Below are 21,096 nucleotides of genomic sequence, written 5' to 3'. Positions count from 1 at the left end.
AAGTGTCTTCGTTACTGTATCGCGGTGATTCTTCTTCGTCCAGTCAAGGACAAAGTCGGCCTAGAGACAAATAACAAACACATTAATTATTTGGTAACACAAATAATAACTAAAAATACACTGGAACATGTGCTAATATGAGTTTGTGTTATATTACCCGGACAAGAGCAATCAACTCTTCCTTCTCATTATCTGGTAAATCATGCTAGCTCGGGTGACTCAGGTCGACATGGTGCTTCACCAACCATGTAAGCCTACTTGTAAATATTGTATAGTTTTCACAACATGGTGATGTCTCACCATCCTTTATGGTTAGCGCTATCGGTCCAAACTTTCGAATCTTGTCAAACTCGAGGTTCTTTGAGGCTCCTCGTCCACGTTTTCGGGTAGGCGGTCCACACATTCAATCACATATTAAAGATAAAATTTGAAATAAATACAAATAGCAAACCATTACCATTTGTCGGTATGATTGAGTCCACCTCAACCCCCTGCTCTTGCGGTTCGGTGCTTGAGACGACATTTGGTGGCACGGTTGAGTCATCTGAGGTTGACATGCCATCACCTCTAAGATTCAATGTAGCAACGGGTGCTCTACCTCTAACGCTTGGTTCGCAGGAAGATCTCCCTCGACCATAGCATACACCACGTGATCGACCTCTACCTCTTCCACCTAAAGGCATGTTATGCACTGACCTGCATGGAAATATTTGTGGCTATACATCCAAACCATATAGAGTACTAAAGCAATTAATGGATGATGTAGAAAATAACAATAATCAATAGAAAAAGAATGAATAGTTCGACATTATCTTTGAGAAAAAATTTTACATTCAGCTAAAGTTCAACATTATCTTTGAGAAAAAATGAACATCTAGTTTGCCTCTTCGTCCATCGAGAGACTATCTTCTTCCGTGCTTCCCTCGTGTTCGGTGGTGTAAGGGGAACTAGATTCACTGCTATCGTCGTTGATAAATGTTCTGACATCAAGGTTGTGATTTTCAGCTTCCATTACTAACGATGCATCAATCTGAGTGGGCTCGACATCAAGCCTGTGCATGGGGTTAACTAGTCCATTGTCATCAGCATGGACTAATATGTATTCTTCAAAAGAATCATCCTCTTGGTACGCCTCCACGTCACTAGCATCATAAGCATCTTCTTCAATCAAATTTCTGAGGGGAAGATCATACACATTTCTATTGACAACCTTTTGTACTACATACCAATTACCAGGGATCATACGATTTTTTAAGTAGAACACCTGTGAAGCTTGACACGCCAAAACAAATGGCTCGTCCTTATAAAATGTTAGAGACATATTCACACTAGTAAGATGATCATCCAAACGTATCCCTCATCTAGAATCAGAGATGTCGAACCAGTCACATTTGAATAAGTACACACGGCGCCATCCCATGTAGCGAACTTCCAAGATGTCTATTAGGGAAATGTTTTCAGTTTAGAGTATAGAATCCCCTATTCAATTGTTGGAATGATATGTAATGTTAGAAGGCACATGTTGGGTGTTATATGACAGTTTTAGGTGTTTTTTTTTTCCAACTTTTTTATATTTAGTTTTTTTAACACTTTTAAATATTTTTTTAAAGAAAATTTACAACACTATTAAAAAAATACTTTCTTACTCATGAAGTAAAAAAATTTAAAAAAAAATCGGGAAGCCTAACATTATTCATCATTTTTTTATGGAAAGCGAAGCTGAACACTGGGGTCATGAAATAGGAGAGATGGACAGATAATGCCCAACCCACACAAATTGGGTGGCATTTTCAGAGGTGAGATAATGCTTTTGCCATCAAAAATTGGGAAAGGAGCACGTGTTCTAAGGTAGGTGAAGTCCATAAAAGCAAGCAGGACCCATTGTACAGCTAAGTATACAGTTCATTGCGGGATTAAAAGGTTGCTTTGTCCAAGATTCAATACTGGTGATTAATGCATATATGATTCATAGATCTAAGATCTAGACCAAACAGATGAAACTATTTTTGGTTATGATCTTCTTTGTTATTTCAACATCAATGGACAGCATGTCAGCAACCCAAACAAGCTAAGAAGGAAGTGCTATCATCTTGTCAAATAAAGACCATTGGTCCTTTTTTTAAAATTATTGGAAGTGGATGTTGAAACAAGTCTTATCCAGATTCCAGATAATGTTATGAAGAATGTGGGTGCTTACACTTGCTATCTGCCAAGAAGCTATGGCCTATCAAGCTTTGGGAGATTGATTATCATTTTCCTTTATATATATATAAACAAACGCAAATCTTTGAAAAAAATGATCGATTATCATTTTCCTTTATATATATATATATATATAATTTTGGCTTGTTTGTGTGATACTTAGAAATTGTCTTGGAGAAGGCTGCTCTTCCAGAAGAATCATATATATATATATATATATATATCCTTGTGGAAGGAAATATATAAACGTGTTAACCATACAAGTGGGTTTATCAAAAGAATAATTGAGAAGCTTCATAAACCTTTAAGATTTTGCGCAATGGGAAAATTGTTGAACAAAGTTGCATATTTTGACAGTTTGTAAGGTTGAATAAATTCAGTCTACTCTTTTAGTAGTCACAAAATGTCTTCACAGCTATCCTACACATTTCTATTGTGCTCTTTCAGTCATTAGATGAAACTTCCTATAGATCCCATGAGGTGGTGATCATTAATTTTCTAGCAGGATATAAATTCAATACTCTCGAAATTACAAAAAGAATATGAGTGAAGTCCTCAAAATTCAAGCAGAAGAAAGACCAGAACCTGTATAACATATATGACAGAGCATTCAAGGCATGCACAGATTAGCCTATTTTGACTTTACAGAAAAACATATGTACTCAAGCTTTGATTTAAAGTAGGAGATCACAAACCATAAGAGCAAGGATGGGTCAATTTCTGACTTCAGATCATGTTTACTTGAAGGAGTTAACACTGGTTGACTAAGTAGAAGTGGTGAAGCTGAATTTATGACCAGAATTTGATTACAGCAAATACTACCGAGCAGCATACTACAATTTCTTCTCAGCGGTTAGTTATTAATAAAAATTCTAGCAACAGTTTGCATACTTAATGATTTTAAACATATCAATAGCAAAATCACCCATTGCTCATGGCCCTAAATGCCTACGCATCATTTAGGATAATATGGATCATGGCTATATAAGGGTCTGAAATCCAGTCCACCAATAAGGGTCCTTGCAGCTGGATCCTATATGCAATGAAGATATGGGAATTAGGGAATAAGGGCAAGTTAACTTGTTACCCTCCCCTTCCTAATCCTATAGTCCTTTGAAATTTCAATTATATAAATTGAATGTATGTGCATCTAAAATTAAAAAATAAATAAACATCTCTATTCACTGCTTAGTTTTACAAACATAGCAGAGACATTATAGAAAATATCAAAGAAACAGTGGATATTCAATTTTGAATACTTGGCAAACAGAACTGGAATGAAGATCTGAATATTTAAGACAGTTTGCAACTCTGTATGTGGTCAAACTAGCTAATTACTAAGAATTATAACTAGAAATTCACCAAAAACAAAAAGTAAAAAGTAAATGAAGCAAATACCAGAAGAATAACATTAAAAAGAAGAAACTCAAACCAAGAGGCTATACAATTTCAGAAATTACAATCAAGAGGCTATACGATTGCATTGTATATATTATACAAAAATGCATTACAATCAAGAAGACAATTTCAGAAATTAGAAGTGCTTTGACAGAATATTTTGCCATTTCAAAAGCAACAGACCGAGAAAGCCCTAAGTACCAAGAGAGAAACATCGTTGAGACAGCTCGGAGAGTAAGAGAAACATGAGAGAGACTCACCTGCGTCGAGAGGGCACAGCAGCTGAATCGACGGCATACACAACCGGCACACGGTAGAGAGACAACGGAGAGAACTGAGTCTCACTATCGGTAAAGGATTAGGGGAAAGGAAAAACGCGCGGGCCGGTTGGGAGTTTTCCCACCATTTAACAGATTAAAGACTTGTTGCGGCAGTATATAGGTCGCCGTAATAAGCATTCTCATGCCACAATAAAAAACTTATTGCGTCGAAACTTATTACCGCGACATGAAACGCTGCTAAACGTACTTGTTCCAACGGCACTTCACAATGGACATATAATAAACGTGGAAAAATGGAAATGGTCTATTTCCGGCGGAATTTTACCCGCTGAAAATGTTTTCAGCCGCAAATACTAATTTTTTTTGTAGTGCTAGGAAAACTTTTGATGTATTGTTAAACTCCACGAGCAGCTTAAAAGTTTCATTTTCTATAACTTTACAATTATTATTGTAATTGTAAAGTTTCATTCTCTTCATATGCCTTGATGGTGAGTTTTACTTTTGTTAAAGTTGTGTTTCGCACACATTTGGACCGGGTTCTCAGTAACTCGGGTTTCGGTCTTGGGCCTATGAACATAGAGAAAGCTCCAAGAGACAGGGGCCTTGGTGGAGGCTAGGGAGTCTCCAATGCCAAAGTCAGTATAGTCTTAGTATTTTGTGCAAGTGAATATGGAGTTCAGAGAGACTTCTTTATACCTGATGATTGCTTATTTTACCTGGTTTTTGGGGATCAACTGCCCATACCTCGTGTCAGGGATACATGTCATTGCAACTGTCCCCTTGGTCAGAGTCCATTAATGCGGCGTGGCCTTCTAGGGTGGTAGAATAAATGTGGCTTGGCTTCCTATACCCTCTGCCCACTTGTAGATGCACTCTATCAGTTTCCTCCTTACTTGTTGTTAGAGAATCAAGGGCTTATCATGTTTACCGCCTGCCTGCCCACATAGGCTATCTAAGGCTAAGTGTCGTAGGGGAGGTCGGGGTGATGTGTCCCTTCCTTCCTCGTCTTTAGAGACTTTCCACACAATTGCAGCCATAGGCCAACCTCAGCCTTATGGTCGGGGGCCCTTGATGGGCCGATGGGTTGTTCGGCCAGTCTAGGCTCCCTGTATTTGGGCTTGTACTCTAGGCCTTTGGTTTGTAGAAAATTTTCATTATAGTTACCATGCGAGTTCCTATTGGACTGGTCCGATGGGAATTTCTATTTCCCTTTGTTTTCTTGTCTTCCCGTAGTTTTAGCCATTTGCTATCTTCTCCTTTCGGAGAGGGCGGCCATTTCACTTCCCGGATTTTCCAAGCATCAGGTCATAGGTTGCCCTTGGTTGGTCCTTTCATCTTCCAACACGTTGTGTGACGGTTCTCCTCCCAACTTTATTGGCATGTTTCGAGTAGTTGGGTTCAGGTACTTGATTATGTCTGTTACGTCCCCTCTGCATTGATGGTGTCAGGCGTCTCCTACCATGTCACGTCGTGCTGTGGGATTTGCACTGGGCTCGCTATCTCTATGGGGTGCACGTGTTCCCACAAATTTCGGGATATAAACCATCATCCAAGTCTATATAAATCCCTTCCCTTCACAATTGGTAGTCTATTTACTTCCTCTTCCATTCTCTAAGTGTTTTGAGCCCCTGTCTTTCCTTCTCGAATCCTTTCGTGTTTGTTTCACCTTTTGTCTCCATATACTCATGGCCTCAAAGAGTTATTCTCGTGCTATCCCAAAAATCCCCAAAGATCCAAAGCCCAGAGATTCGATGGCTTCTCATGGTGGTCGGTGGTGACTCCTAGCTAGTAGGAGTCGCTGAGGATGAAGTACAAGGTGCTCGGTGTCATCAATTTGGTGGTACCATCGCTGGACGGAGGCTTCGTGGACTCTGAGGGGTTCACGTCAAAGGTTTCACTATACCCTACCATGTTTTCTAGTGGTCTTAGACTGCCCTTTTGCTGTCCAATTTGTGGTCTGCTAGACTTCAAGGGCATGGCTCCTGCCGAACTCCACCCTAATGCATGAAGGATCCTGGTGTTCTGCTGCATCATTTGGCAGCATGCTCTGAAGGAGGCTGGGTTTGATCTCCCTGACCTTACTAGTCAAGAGTTCCTCCTTATCCACAACCTTCTAAAGCAGAACGAGAACGCCTGCATTTTCCACTCCCTCTAGGCATGGGCTTGTTTGGAGTCCCAATATAACAGGGTGAAAAGATGGAACAGATGCTTCTTCTTCATGTCAGGCAAGGGGTGGGAGTTCCCCATTGGGCAGGCTGATCGGGTGGAGTACCCTGTCTCGCTGCTGTTCTTGCCAACCTATTTGCCTTGTGGTTTTTGGCACTCTGAACTTACTAAATCTAGAATTATTTGAAGTAAGTATGCTTGGCCTCTATTAATGTTAAGTACTTTTTCAACTTCTCGCTCTTTGCAGCAAATTCCCCCTTGAACTTGGCTAACCACCACATGGGAATCCACTTGTACTTCTACTTCCTCGGTGCGCAAGGACTTCGCGATCGTTAGGTCAAGGAACAGCCCCTCGTATTCTACCTCATTGTTTGTAGTTTTGAACGTCAGTTTGATAGCGTAGTTATGCTCTTCGTCCTCGTCTGTAACCACATGCATTCTCACTCCCCCTTCAGTCCGGCAAGACTAGCCATTGACAAAGGCTTGCCAGGGCTTCACAGAATGTGCATGTTCGGCCTCCTCAGGGAAGCATGTGAATTCTACCACAAAATCCACCAACACCTACATCTTGATCGAAGTTCGTGGTGTGTACTCGTTGTCGTATAACTCAACTCCATGGCCCAATTGGTGAGGCGGCCTGAGGCATCCAGTCTTTGCAATATCTTCTTTAGGGGGGTCTCGGTGGGAACCCTGACTGGGTGGGCTTGAAAATGTGAGCGGAGTTTTCAAGTAGTTACCACCAAGGCAAAGGCGAGTTGCTCTATGTGCTGGTATCTGGCCTCTGCTCCCCAATAGGATCGGCTGGTGTAGTATATACGTCTTTAGACCTCGCCTTCGTCTCATATCAAGGCCGAGGAGGCAGCTTGTGGGAAGACCAATAGGTACAAGACCAAGAACTCTCTGCATCTAGGCTGGCTAAGCAACGGAGGGTTAATGAGGTGCTTTTTGAGGGCATTGAATGCTCAGTCGTACTCTTCATCCCAATTTTGAGCCTTCTACAATACTTTGAAGAAAGGGAGGCACTTATCAGTGGATCTTGACACGAAACGATTAAGGGCCGCTACCCGACCTGTGAGTTTCTGTACTTCATTTATTTTCTGAGGGGCGAGCATGTCTAGTATACCTTACACCTTCTTTGGGTTGGCCTCAGTTCCTCACTCCAACACCAGGAGGCCCAGGACCTTCCCAGAGCCCACACCGAAAGCACACTTTGTCGGGTTAGGTTCATCTGGTATTGCCTCAACACCGCAAAGACTTCTCCAAGGTCGTCTACATGCTACTCAGGAGTTTCACTTTTGACCAACAAATCTTCCATGCATACCTCCGTGTTTTTCCCGATCTGATCTTTGAACATGCGATTGACCAACCGCTAAAAGGTGGCCTCTGCGTTCTTAAGCCTGAACGACATGGTTAAGTAGCAGTATAGCCCTCAGTAGGTGATGAACGATGTCTTCTCCTCATCATCTAGGCTTATAAGGATTTGGTTTTACTCGGAGTAGGCATCCATGAAGCTCATCATACGATGACCCGTCGTCAAGTCAACAATCAGGTCAATGCAGGGAAGCGGGAAATTGTCCTTTGGGCAGGCCTTATTTAGGTTGGTGAAATCCACATACATTCTCCATCTGTCGTTTAGCTTTTTTACCAATACCACGATAGATAGCCAGTCTGGGTAATGGGCTTCTCATATGAACTCCATCGTAAGTAATCAGTCGACCTCCGCGGTGATGGCACCATTTTTCTCTATGTTGAAGCTTTGACGTTTCTATCTTACCCCCTTAGCCTTGGGGTTGACACTCAATGGTGTTGCATGAGATTTGGATTGATTCTTGGCATGTCCTCGTGACTCTAACCGAAGACATCCTGGTGCTCCATGAGGAGCCGTTGCATGGTGCCCCTCATTTTGAGAGTCATCCTGGTGTTGATCCTAGCAGTGGCTTCTAGGTGGCTCGGGTACAGCAGGACTAGCGCTAGCGGCTTATATGGCTCCACCTTCCTAAAAGCGTGCTCGTCTTGAATCTCGCCATCTGCTAGGGCACACTAAGGTGGGGGTGGGAGGATGTCCAATGCGCTCTTCCTTTTTCCTCGGTATTGGCTCCCCCTCCATCATTACCGGAGCCTATGCACTCATTTGGCTCCATGTTATCTCTCAGCTCATTGGTGGTTTCGTCAAGTGCCTCTTTCTCCTTCCCTTCTAGCTGGTCCATTGCCACGAGCCTTGCTTCCATCTTTACTGATGTTGCTTTCTCTTGTCCCCGAGTCGTCTGAGAATGGGTTGTTGTCGGCATATGCAGGACATGTGAAGTCTATGGTAATCCCATGGTGCCACTGTTAATGTCATGTTTCGCATACTTTTGGGCTAGGCTCTCAGGAACTTAGGTCTTCAATTTTGGGCTTGCGAACACAGAGAAAAAAACAAGAGATGGGGCCCTTGGTGGAGGCCGGGAAGTTTCCGATGTCAAAGTTAGTATTGTCTTAATATTTTGTGCCAATGAATAAGGAGTTTAGAGAGACTTCTTCATACATAAGAATTGCCTTTTATACTTAGTTTCTAGGGTCAATTGCCCATATCCCATGTCAGTGGTACATGTCATCTCAACTGCCCCCTTAGTCAGAGCCCATTAATGTGGTGTGGCTTCCTATCCCCTCTGCCCACTTGCAAATGCACTCCATTAGTTTCCTCCTTACTTTTTGTTAGAGGATCAAGGGTTCATCGTGTTTACCGCCTCCATGCCCGCACAAGCTCTTTGAGGCTAGGCGCCGTAGGGGGAGGCCGGGGTGACGTGTCCTCTGCTTCCCCTGCCTTTAGAGGCTTCTTGCACAATTGTGGCCATAGGCCAATCTCAACTTTATGGTTGGAGGCCCTTGATGGGCCAATAGGTCGTTCGGCCAACCTGGGCTCCCTGTATTAGGGTTGCACTCTAGGCCTTTGGCCCAGGAGAAAAATCCCCTTACAACTCTGATCCTCTTCAAAACTTTACAATTACAATAATGGAGATAGGATAAAGCATGGTCAATATTTACAATTACTTGTTGATGTAATTTTATGTCAAAGTCTCCTTGGACCCAATTCTAGCATTCGAAGTAAAGTCATGTCTTTGAACTTGTTGTGGTCAAAACTTTTCATTCTAACTCTTTAAAAGTCATATGTAATTTTCTCCCTATTATCCAAGTTGGAAGTCAATAGAACATCCATAAAGGTAATTTAAAATTTTGGCAAGACAATTGAGCAGGCAACAACTCTTTAGCTTAGGAAGGTTTCCCAGTTTTCAACCTTGCCTTATTTCTCAAAGATGTTTGCTCTACCTCTACGTTGATCACTAATAATCTCCTGAACACTGTTGACAGATCTTTATTGTAGGAAGTTAGCAACTCCCTTGTAACTCATAAATCGGGTTTTGATATCAGAGTTTGGAAGCATACTCAAGGCAATTTTACCTTAAAATATGTTTGGAACCATTTTAGAGACTAATTTATATCTTCCCTTTTAGGTCTTTTATTTGGTTTTAGGGGATCCCCACCAAGATTTCTATCTTTGTTTGGAAATTGTAGCACAATGGTATCGCTCTCAATGACAAGGTCCAACAATGTGGTATTCCCATAGTCTCTAATTATTCGTCTTACTTTGATGGCACTCTAGAGATTGCGAAACACGTCTTCATTTACTCCATTTTTAAGAGGGTGTGGCTTAATTTTGTCTCTCTCTTTGGCTATACACATATTGCTTCTAGCAGTTGGAACACCATTCAATGATGGTCCTCATTCCGTGGCTCTGATCAATTCCACTTGCTCACCCACTTGTTACCTTCTCGCATTCCTTGGGAGGTTTAGTTAACTAGGAACATGGCTAGGTTTGAAGATACCCACACTAGTGTTATCACTATAATTTACAAGAACAACAAATGGCTGTGTGATCTCAAACCCTTGCTTAAGCCCAAGTCCTTATTGTCTTGTTCCAATGCTTGAGTTATGTATGATTTCAACAGTAAGCAAAGTCCAAAAACTTTAAACAGAGTGCTACTTTTAATATTTAGTAATCTGATCAATTTAGTATAAAGATATAATATTTATATCATTTATTGTTCCAAAACTTTAGCCTAATGAAGAAAATATAAATTTAATCATTTCATTTATATTCTATGAATTCCCACAAGTATGAGTAATTAGGATTTTATATAATTTCTTGACACAAACATTTTTTAACAGTATAGAGATCAGACGTTAGACACAATACAGTGTAGGGAACCCCAGTCCACATGCAAGCCAAAATGTAATTAAGAATGATTCACTATTTTCGTACCAAGATATATCTCTCAACATCCAATATTTTAAGACAGAGTGTAATCATTTAATTTATAATATAGCACATTGGTGGTTGAGAACTCATTTTCCAAGAAACTCTAGTTGTCTCCCCTATATTTATTTGCTTGCGTTATTAAACTTTATTGACAAAATTTATCGGGAGAGGAGAGGAATTGAGAAGAGGAGTGGAGAGTAAATCCGGACTCAACAAAGGAGATAGAGAAAATTCTTTTAAATGCTTAAGTATCTGTCTGAATTATATGCTAAAACATAGGTTAGAGGTCAAGGCCATAAGATTCTTCAATATATTGCTTGGTCCCTGCATATTATGAAAATTACATGCTTGAAAGTAGAGGGAAAAAAAAAAAAAAAAAAAAAAAAAGAACCAAAAAAGAGCAGGCTTCATTCATGATAAAGAAAATCTCTGCCTACATCGGACAGTGTAGTTAAATATTACAAATAACAGGAGGGTCTTTCCTATTATGAAAGTTTAACATCTAAGGAAGTATTGAAAAAATGGGTATGCTTCCATAGAGCCTATTGGAAGCTGTCTACTGCGCAATAGAATGTGCGTATCGATTAAACTCTCAATATATTTTCCTGATATGCCAGCTTTGGAAGGATTGCAATGCATTCCTGATATAATGAATTATAGGTTGGACAATCTAGTCTATAATGTTTTCTAGTTCATTCACTGCTAACATTGTTCCCAATGAGTCGCCTACAGTCATAATCTTCTCAATAAGTTGTTCCTTTGCTTCCATTATTCCTATAAGCATTAATGTAGCCTCTCGCTAGTTTGGGTTCAGGCTTTGGATAAATTTGGTGATGACAAATATTGGAGAGCCATCCTCTGATCTCCATATGGCAACTGCATTGTTGCCGAAGCTTCTTGCCGCCACATCAAATGTTAAAATGTAGTGATCTCTTGATGTCGCACTCCAAGTATGGCTTATATTAATATGTTTATTGCTCTGATTTAGCTTAAATATTACATATTTTATACATTTAGAATCAATATATTTTATTTATTTTATTACATTATTATTAGTTTTAGATGAAAAAATGGTTAAGATGCATAAATCCAAATCGTGATTTAAATTGGTTAATAGCATGATTTATGCTTAATTTTATAACTTGTAATTTAATTATACTATACTTTTTTCACATGCATAACACATCTTCGATATTTTATTCTTCATTTTATTTTTTTTGATTTTTATTTATTTTTATATAAATAGATAAAGCATGTGGGTTGAAAAATATAAAAGTAAAAGGAAAAGTGGGCGCGCTTCAGTCTATTGGGTCTTTGATGCAGGAAGTCTTTGGTTTTTGCACACCACACGAGACCTGAATTCTAATGCCTAGCTTTTAGGTTTTTGCACGCCGATGGGATAGGAGAAAAAGAGTTTTGTTATATACAAGTACAGTTGCGCACTAATCTGTGTACCAATATTGATTTATTCATACTTAAGATTTAAATTAACACTATTTTCAATAAAATCTATTTTTTGACCAATCACATCACATTGGTGCACAGATTAGTGCACAATTATGCTTGTAACTATATTTTTTCGGAGAAAAAAGACTTCATTCGGGTTTCCAGAGAAAGGCACACCGCATGGATCAGAATTTAATTTTTGTGTTGGGTCTTCACAAGAGGGACTGAAGTTTTTGAGAAAAGACACTCTAGCACCGCCGTTGAAGAACTCCTCTGGGTCCAACATCTTCCGTTGCCTTCACTAATTTTCATCTCTATCTCCATCTATTTAGTTGACTCTTTTCATTCTCTACTTTTTATTTAATTTCAATTTAAATTTTATAGTGTATTTTTGAGATCTTTAGTTTAGAATCATTCAATTTTGGATATTTTATTTTCAGTATGTTTAAGTTTGATATCGTTATTTTTATGCTCTTTTAAGCTTTCATTTAACAATGATTACATTTGCTATGGATTGATTTTGAGAATATGTAATTTGAATATAAGGATGAAACCTAGAATCTTGATATTAGGACTTTTCAATTTTCAGCTCATATCTTGTCAATTACTTTCTAATCTAGTTTAATTCTTGATTTACTTTTATTAATCTCTTAGTTCCATTGCATTTTAGATTGATTAAAGGTTAATTATGACTTAAAAATTTTCAGTTTTATTATTTAATTTCAGGTTAATTAATGATGATTGTTTAGTTTAGTTGATTCTTTAATTGTTAATTTCAATTTGTTAGTTTTTTTACATTCCATTTTGACACTCAAAAATCCAAAAATATGAATCTAATCTATGACTAGTGCCATTTTTATTTTCGTTGCACTCTTCCATTCATTGTACATACCACCAATTTTGTTTGTGAAACTTTTTACCATTTTATACGAACTTGAATTTAGGCAAATTTTTCCGAGGAGACGATCTAGAAATTTTATTCCTAATTATAACATAACATCCTCCTACACTTGATATAGCATTTGTGCTACTCATTTTTGAGTAAGTCAAGTATTTGGCGCAGTTGTCGGAGATAGTTATCTAACTTAAATTTAAACTCATTATTTATTTTTTATTTTTTATTTTCACTATGTCATCTCTGATTACACATTTCATTTGCCATCTACTATTCAGTCACTTGAACCTTATTTATGCTATTTAGATTGATGCTTTATGTCATGGGTGAGAGACAGTTCAAATAGGTTGCTTAGAGTTGCATCGAGCATTGAGAGTAGTATACACAGCTCATAGATAGATAGCTTTCATGTCTCTTCTATGAGCGGGGATATTGAAATTGAACAAACCATGGCTACACTTGCACCACGCACTCTTAAGGATTATTTGCAACCCACTTGCACCACTACACCTTCATGTATTGTTTTACTCAATGATGCATTTAATTTTTCTATTAAGTATGGCATGATATCAGTGATATCTCAGTTCCACAGAATAGATTTTCAGAGTCCTTACTAGAACTTGACAGACTTTGAGTTGGCCTACACTACTTTTATTACTAGAGCTATTACTGATGAATTTATTAGACTTCGTTTATTTCCTTTCTCTTTAAAGGATAAAGCGAAAATTTGATTTAATTCTTTGAGGCCTAATTCTATTTCTAGTTGGTCTAATATATAGTGAGAATTCTTAAAAAAAAAATTTCCTTTTCAGATAACTCAGTTTTTCTAAGAGTAAATCAACCAATTCAATCAGAAACCTAACGAGACTTTTCAACCCAGTTGGAAAAAATTTAAAGATTTGGTAAACATCTTTCCTCATCATGGTTTCAAATCTTGGACGTTGGTGAGATATTTTTACACTGGTCTCACTTCAAAATGCAATCAGTTTGTTCAGACGATGTGCAATGGGGAATTCTTTAGCAAGGAACCCGATGAAGCACTATCATTTTTTGACTATCTTGATGAGAGTGCACAACAGTGGAATACTTGGACTGATTGAGTGCCGTTAACAGCACAGCTACTAAGGGCTATTTCTGGTGGAGGGATATATGAGCTTAAGGAGGAGACTGATGTTCAAGTCTGAATAGCTGCATTAACTAGAAGATTGGAGGTCATGGAAATGGAAAAAGTGAAGGCTGTGAAAGCAGTATAGGCATGCTCTATATGCACTAATTCGAACCATAAAACCCAGGACTGCCCGATTATTCTAGTATTTCAGGAAAGTGGGTCTGAGTAGATGCAATCAGCTAACTGAGTTAACAAAGCCCAGAATCAGCATTTTTCCAACACATATAATCTGGGGTGGAGGAATCACCCAAATTTATCATGGAGAAATGATCAGCCTGGCTGGTCTCCACCATCTTCGCAGCAGCCATTTCATTAGGGTGCTCCTCAGTACCAGTATCAACCATATCAGAGTTCCCAGAGCTATCCTTTTGTAGTGCCTACTGGATTTCAGCCTCACATAACTGCACAAAGTTCTTAGCCGTAATCATCTGCAAAAAAGTGTCAAGACGACAGTATGACATAGATGGCCAATACACTTAAGCAATTCATGCAGATTCAGGCCACCACAAACAATCAGAATACTCAAGCCATAAATGAGTTGCGGGGCACCATTAATAAGATAAGCACGACCTTGAGCACTCTAGATAAGAGAAAATTTTCAGCACAGCCTCAACCTAATTCTCAAGTATACAAGCAACAATAGCAAGTGCATAATGTCTGAGGGGACGTTATTGAGACAGTGAAGGTTGTTCTTACTTTGAGAATTGGAAAGGAAGTTCCCCAACCTGAGATGACCATGGACAGACAAGTAGTTGATTCTAAACATGAAGATATAATAGAGACTAATGAAGCTGAGAAAGAACTAGAGGAAGTAAGGCTAGAGTCAAAGAAGCCTGTGAGTGGAGGGACTGAAACTAGTAGAGGGTACCAACCTGTGGTTTCCTATCCTCAGAGATTGGCAACTGGCTAAAAGAATAAATATCACACTGAGATTCAGGAGATTTTCAAGCAAGTAAAGATTAATATTCCACTCTTAGATGCCATACAACAAGTGTCTTCGTATGCAAAATTTGTACACAGTGAAGAGGAAGTTGAATGTAAAGAAGAAAGCTTTCCTAACAGAACAAGTTAGTACATTGATATTGAACGAGACTCCTCAGAAGTTTGGAGATCCTGGCTCTTCCCACATTTTCATTATGATTGGTAAGTCATGCATTGGAAGAGCTTTACTTGATCTGGGGAGTTATGTGAACTTGCTACCAGTCTCAGTGTATGAGCAATTGAGATTGGGTGAGCTAAAAAAGACCTGCATCATGCTACAGTTGGCTGACAGATCAGTTAAAGTGCCAATGGGTATAGTTGAAGGCGTGCTAGTCCAGGTGGACAAATTTTATTACCCAGTGAATTTTGTAGTTCTTAACATGCAGCAGCTAGTTTCCATTATTCACCATGCGCCTGTCATTCTTGGGTGCCCATTCCTTGCTACTTCCAATGCATTTATCAATTGTCGAAGTGAAGTATTGAAGCTCAATTTTGGGAATATGACATGGGAGATGATGTGTTTAACGCTTGCAAGATAGCTTGTGGATGTGATGATTCAGATGTGAATACTATTGATATGGTGTATGATTTTGACAGTTTGAAGTTGTTATCAGTATTTGATTCTGAAAGTGAATCTGAATATAGCTTTCTTGAGCAGTTTGAGGTTCTTATTGAGACAATTCCTACATCATTAGAATTGACAGAATCAGATGGGCAGTTGACAGAGACAATCGGGTTTCTTCAGTTATTATATGTGAGTTACACAAGTAATTGGCATTGGCCAGTCTTTGAAGCTCTTGATTTACCAGGAGCCATGAATTCATAAGAAGAAGAAATCACAATACTAGAGTTGAAGCCACTACCCGAAAACTTGAAGTATATTTTTTTGAGCCCAATTGAGGATACATTTTCAGTTGTCATTTCTTCTTAGCTTACTTCAAAGGAGAAGCATAAATATTAACAATGTTGAGACATCATCGAGGTGCGATAGGCTGGACTATTGCAGACATCAAAGGTATTGATCCTTCAATTTGTACTCAAAATATTTTTTTGGAAGGAGATGTGAGACCAGTTCATGATGTACGGCGGAGGTTGAATCCTATCATGAAGGAGGTGGTGAAGAATGAAGTGCTAAAATTGTTAGATGTGGCGTTTATCCTATCTCCGATAGCAAGTGGGTAAGTCTGACACAAGTAGTCCAAAAAAAATCTGGTTTAACTGTTATTGAAAGTACTAATGGTGAATTGATCCCGACTAGGAAGGTAACAGACTGGAGAATGTGTATTGACTACTAAAAGTTGAATTTGGTCAATCGAAAAGATCACTCCCCATTACCTTTCCTAAATCAAATTTTCGAAAAAGTAGTTGGTAATGTTTTTTATGGTTTTTTGGATGATTTTTCTAGTTATTGTCAAATTTTCATAACACCAGATGATCAAGAGAAGACCACATTCACTTGTCCCTTTGGTACTTTTGGATTTAGAAGATTGTCATTTGGTTTATGTAATGCACTAGCTACTTTTTAGCGTTGTATGATGAGTATTTTTTTTATATACTTGATGACGTGTGGGGTTTTTATGAATGATTTTTCTGTATTTGGTAAATATTTTTATGTCTATTTAAAAAATCTTACTGTTGTGTTGAAAATATGTAAGGAGAAGAATTTTTGCTGAATTGGGAGAAATGTCAGTTTATGGTCACTAGTGGTTTGGTACTTGGACATTTACTTTATGAACGCATCATAGAGATTGATAGGGCCAAGATTGAATTAATATCTTAACTGCCTATTCCTAAAACAGTGAAGGATATTTGCTCTTTTCTTGATCACGTTGCCTTCTTATTGAGTTGAAATATTACATATTTTATATATTTAAAACCAATGTATTTTAATTATTTCGTGACATTATTATTAGTTTTAGATGAAAAAATGGTTAATAAGCATAAATACGAGTTGTGATTTTTAATTGATTGATACCATGTTTATGCTTAATTTTATAACTATAATTTAATTGGACAATATTTCCTCATATATATAACATATTTTTGATAATCTATTTTTCATTTTAATTTATTTTTGAGTGTTATTTTTATCTACTTATTTTTAGCTTAAATAAAATTCACATGGGATCCAGTTGGAACTTTTGACCAAAAGTGCATGCTAATTGAGAGGAATGAATATAAGGAAGGAAGCGGTGGACTTGGGCAGCTGAAAAGTACACAAAATGAAGATGACTTTGAACGTTAAATAACTTTCGGTGTTGACTTTCATACTTTGGTTGTTCATAGATGCATGCGGTCTTGAGTTATGGTTTGAACAAAAATCACGAAGGCAAGTTGAAAGTGGGTTTTACGTAAAGAAGAAAATAGTTTTTAGTAGACAGAAAAAGAAAGGGTTTACGAAAATGAAAGGAGGCTGAGGGCAAGGAGATCAAATAAAAAGAAAAAGACACTCTCCCATTCTGACTTTGGATTTAAAAACAAGGACTTATGTGAAGGAGGGTTATCATTGAGGAGAGAGACTGGTTTTACGAAAAAAAGAAGGAGAAAAAAATCCTTCTGGTTCTCGACGTGAAAACGAGGGGACTCAGCAGAGATAAGTAGTGTTATTATTGATGGAGAGAAATGGGGACTGAAGAAAAATATAGAAGGGAAAACAAAAAGGAAAAAATAGAAGGTACGAAGAAAAGAAAACACACAGAGATGGATGTTTAGGAGGGAGCGTTTATCTTTTCATTGGGGACCAAGAGGGAGTGATAATTTTTGTTTGAGGGAGAGTGAGACGGAAGAAGCAAACTGAGCACCTGGGGGGGCTCTGGATGTGAACAGAAACGAAAAAAGAGAGGAAAGAGGAGTGTGTTGTTTCTTTTTCATTCGGGTGAGAGAGCTGGAATTTCGGTTCTATTATAGAGGAAAGAAACAGAGCAGCTGCAGACTGCCAAATGCAAGTGTTCATTTTCTTTTAAAGTGGACATAAAAGAGGCTGAAGGACGTGAAGAGTTTTTCTTGGTTGAACAATACACGGAACTGGGACTGGTTTGGTAGGAGGGGATCATGCTGACCGGAAAAAAAAAAAAAAAAAAGGACTTCAGGGAAAAAAAAAAAAAAAAAAAGGCTGACGAGAGAAACTTGATCGTCTAACACAGGGACCCACATTTGAATGCACTTCATTTGGGGAGTTATTTTTTAGCTCAATCTTCTCTCCACTTTTACTTTATTGTAGTTATTTTCTTGTATTTAATTTTTGTATTATCATGTAAACTGTTTATTTAATTTCTACAGCACTTGTGATGAAAATGGTTGGCTAAATTTTCATACTAAGGTTAGAGGTGAAGTTTAATGATTTCGATATTGTTCTCGGATTGACATTGGAATTTCTATTATAAGCTTGACCGATTGAAGGATTTTATTATTGGATATTTTGATTATCTATATATTTATCTTGATTCATTGTGATTTTTGAATATAGTAAATGGTTGAAGAATCCCTGTGATAGTCAAATAGATTTATAAATGTTTTAATCATCAATCACTCTTGCTTAATCATTAGTGATTATTTTTTCTTAACCTTAAATGCTAAAATTTTCAATTAAACAGAATCATTATTCTAGTTTAATTGAAGTAAATCAATCGGAAACAATATTCTAAGTTATTAGACGAAACCTCAAAACCTTAGCCTTTCTCCATATCAATTCATTTTTTTTATTCTAGTTTTATTAAGTTATTTTAAAAAATTATCATCTTAGTAATTTTATTTTATATTCGAGCGCACGTTTCTTTTAGTATTTTCTTTTCATTTGTTTGAATTTATTTTCTTTATCACATAAGTCAATCCCTGTGGATTTGATCCTGTGAGGTACTACAATAATTGTATACTTGCAGGTAAAACTGTACTAAATTTTTGGTTCATTAGTTGAGTCAGAGTCTAGGCGCAACATCTTCTATCGACATTTCATTCAAGGCTTTAGTAGTATTGCAAAACCATTGTGTACTTTGTTGCAGAATAATACTACTTTTGTTTGGATTGATGTGTGCCAACATGCTTTTGAGACCCTGAAGGAACACATAATAGTTGCATCTATTATGCAAACTCCTCGATTCAACTTACCGTTTGAGATTATGACAGACGTTAATGATTTCGCTCTTAGTGCCATTCTTGGCCAAAGAGTGGATAATAAGTTTTCAGTAATTTATTATGCAAGTTGTACTTTGAATGATGCACGAAAAAATTACACCACCACTGAAAAGGAGTTATTAGCTGCTGTGTTTGCCTTAGATAAATTTTGTTCTTATATTATTGGGTCTCATGTTATCATTTTTACTGACCATATTTCTGCTCTTAAGTATTTGTTGGCAAAGAAAGATGCTAAACCCAGGTTGATTCATTGGATTCTTTTGCTCCAAAAATTTGACATCATTATTTGGGATAAGAAGGGAGTCGAGAATGTGGTAGCCGATCACTTGTCACGACTGCAGCTACCTGATGTGTCTACATCCATTCCTCCCTTGAATGAAGATTTTCCTGATGAGCATATTTTTGCAACGTCGCGCCCTCTATGGTTCGCAGACATTGTGAATTACCTTGTCACTGACTGGATGCTGAAGCACTAGACAGCTCAGGACAAGCGTAAATTCCTTGCAAAGGTACGATTTTATTACTTCAACACTCCTTATTGTTTTAAGTATTGTGTTGATTAATTGGTGTGTCGATGTATTCCTAATAATGAGTTTACCTTTGTTTTTCACTTTTGCCATACTGGGGCTTGTGGAGGCTATTTTGCAGCTAAGAAAGCTATTTCCAAAATTTTGCAAAGTGGACTCTACTGGCCTACTATTTTTAGAGATGTGGAGTCTTTTTGCAAGGCATGTGAGCCTTGTCAGAACTTGAAAAAATCACAGCATGTAACATGATGTCCCTTTCCCCTATTCTTACACTTGAAATATTTGATTGTTGGGGGATTGACTTTATGGGACCATTCTCAAATTCATTTGAAAATTCTTACATTTTAGTTGTTGTGGATTATGTTTCAAAATGGGTAGAGACCATACCTTGTAAAACAAATGATCATAAGGTTGTTATCCGTTTCTTAAAAGAATTATTTGCACGTTTTAGCATGCCCAAGGCGATCATTAGTAATGAGGGTTCACATTTTTATAACAAACATTTTCAAAAATTTATGTAGAAATATGGAGTGACCCACAAAGTCTCTACTCCATATCACCCCCAAACTAATGGTCAAGCTGAGTTGGCCAATATAGATATCAAAATTATTCTTGAAAAAACAGTTCGTCCCACTCGAAAGGACTGGCTTGAAAAACTGGTTAATGCTCTCTAAGCTAATAGGACTGCATTCATTACTAACTTAGAGATGTCACCTTATAGATTGGTTTATGATCGGGATTGTCATTTAACTGTTAAGATTCAGCATCGTGCTTTATGGGCTATTAAACAAATTAACTTTTCACTTGATGAAGCCAAAGATTTAAGAAATTTGCAAATTTTAGAACTTGATGAAGTAAGGAAGGGAGGCCTACAAAAATTCTCACTTGGCAAAGGAGCGAATGAAGGTCTGCATGACAAGAAGATCCATGATAAACATCTTATCCCTGATCAAAAAGTGCTCCTCTATAATTCTAGACTACATCTTTTTCCTGAAAAGCTGAAATCCCGATAGAGTGGGCTATACATTATAAAGGAGGTTCATCTTCACGGGGTGGTAGGCATTGTCAATCCGAAGAATGTGAATAGTTTCACTGTCAATTGACAACGTCTAAAGCCATTTATGACTGCTTTCGATCCAAACGAATAGATCTTGCTTGTGCAAGACCCCGGGGAAGTTTTTTGATTTTGATTTATTTATTTCTTCCTTTTACAACTTTCTTTAATTGCATTTTATCTTTTATTTATATTTGTTGTTTTGCTTTCATTTTATATCACATGATTGGTTGTCTGTGTTGCTTACTTATTCTTATTCACTTTGTTTTCTTTCGTTCGATTAATTGAGGATCATGTCTCTCACTAGTTGGGGGTAGCATGTGTGCACAGATTAAAAAAACAATTGTATTAATGTGATGTGCATTGATACATATATGATTCACATGCACTTTATTTCTAGTATTTTGTGAACTATGAGCACCTTGGTGGAGTGGTTGAGCAGAATTATTTTGTGAAGATTTATTTTCAAGCCTGAGCATAGAGCATGATTCTGATGTATCATATTTTGTTGATATATGGTTTGAAACGCTAAGCTGCTATATTTATTGAG

Source organism: Carya illinoinensis, chromosome 15, assembly GCF_018687715.1.
Source record: "Carya illinoinensis cultivar Pawnee chromosome 15, C.illinoinensisPawnee_v1, whole genome shotgun sequence".
Classification (NCBI taxonomy): domain Eukaryota; kingdom Viridiplantae; phylum Streptophyta; class Magnoliopsida; order Fagales; family Juglandaceae; genus Carya; species Carya illinoinensis.
This window is presented reverse-complemented; position numbering follows the sequence as displayed.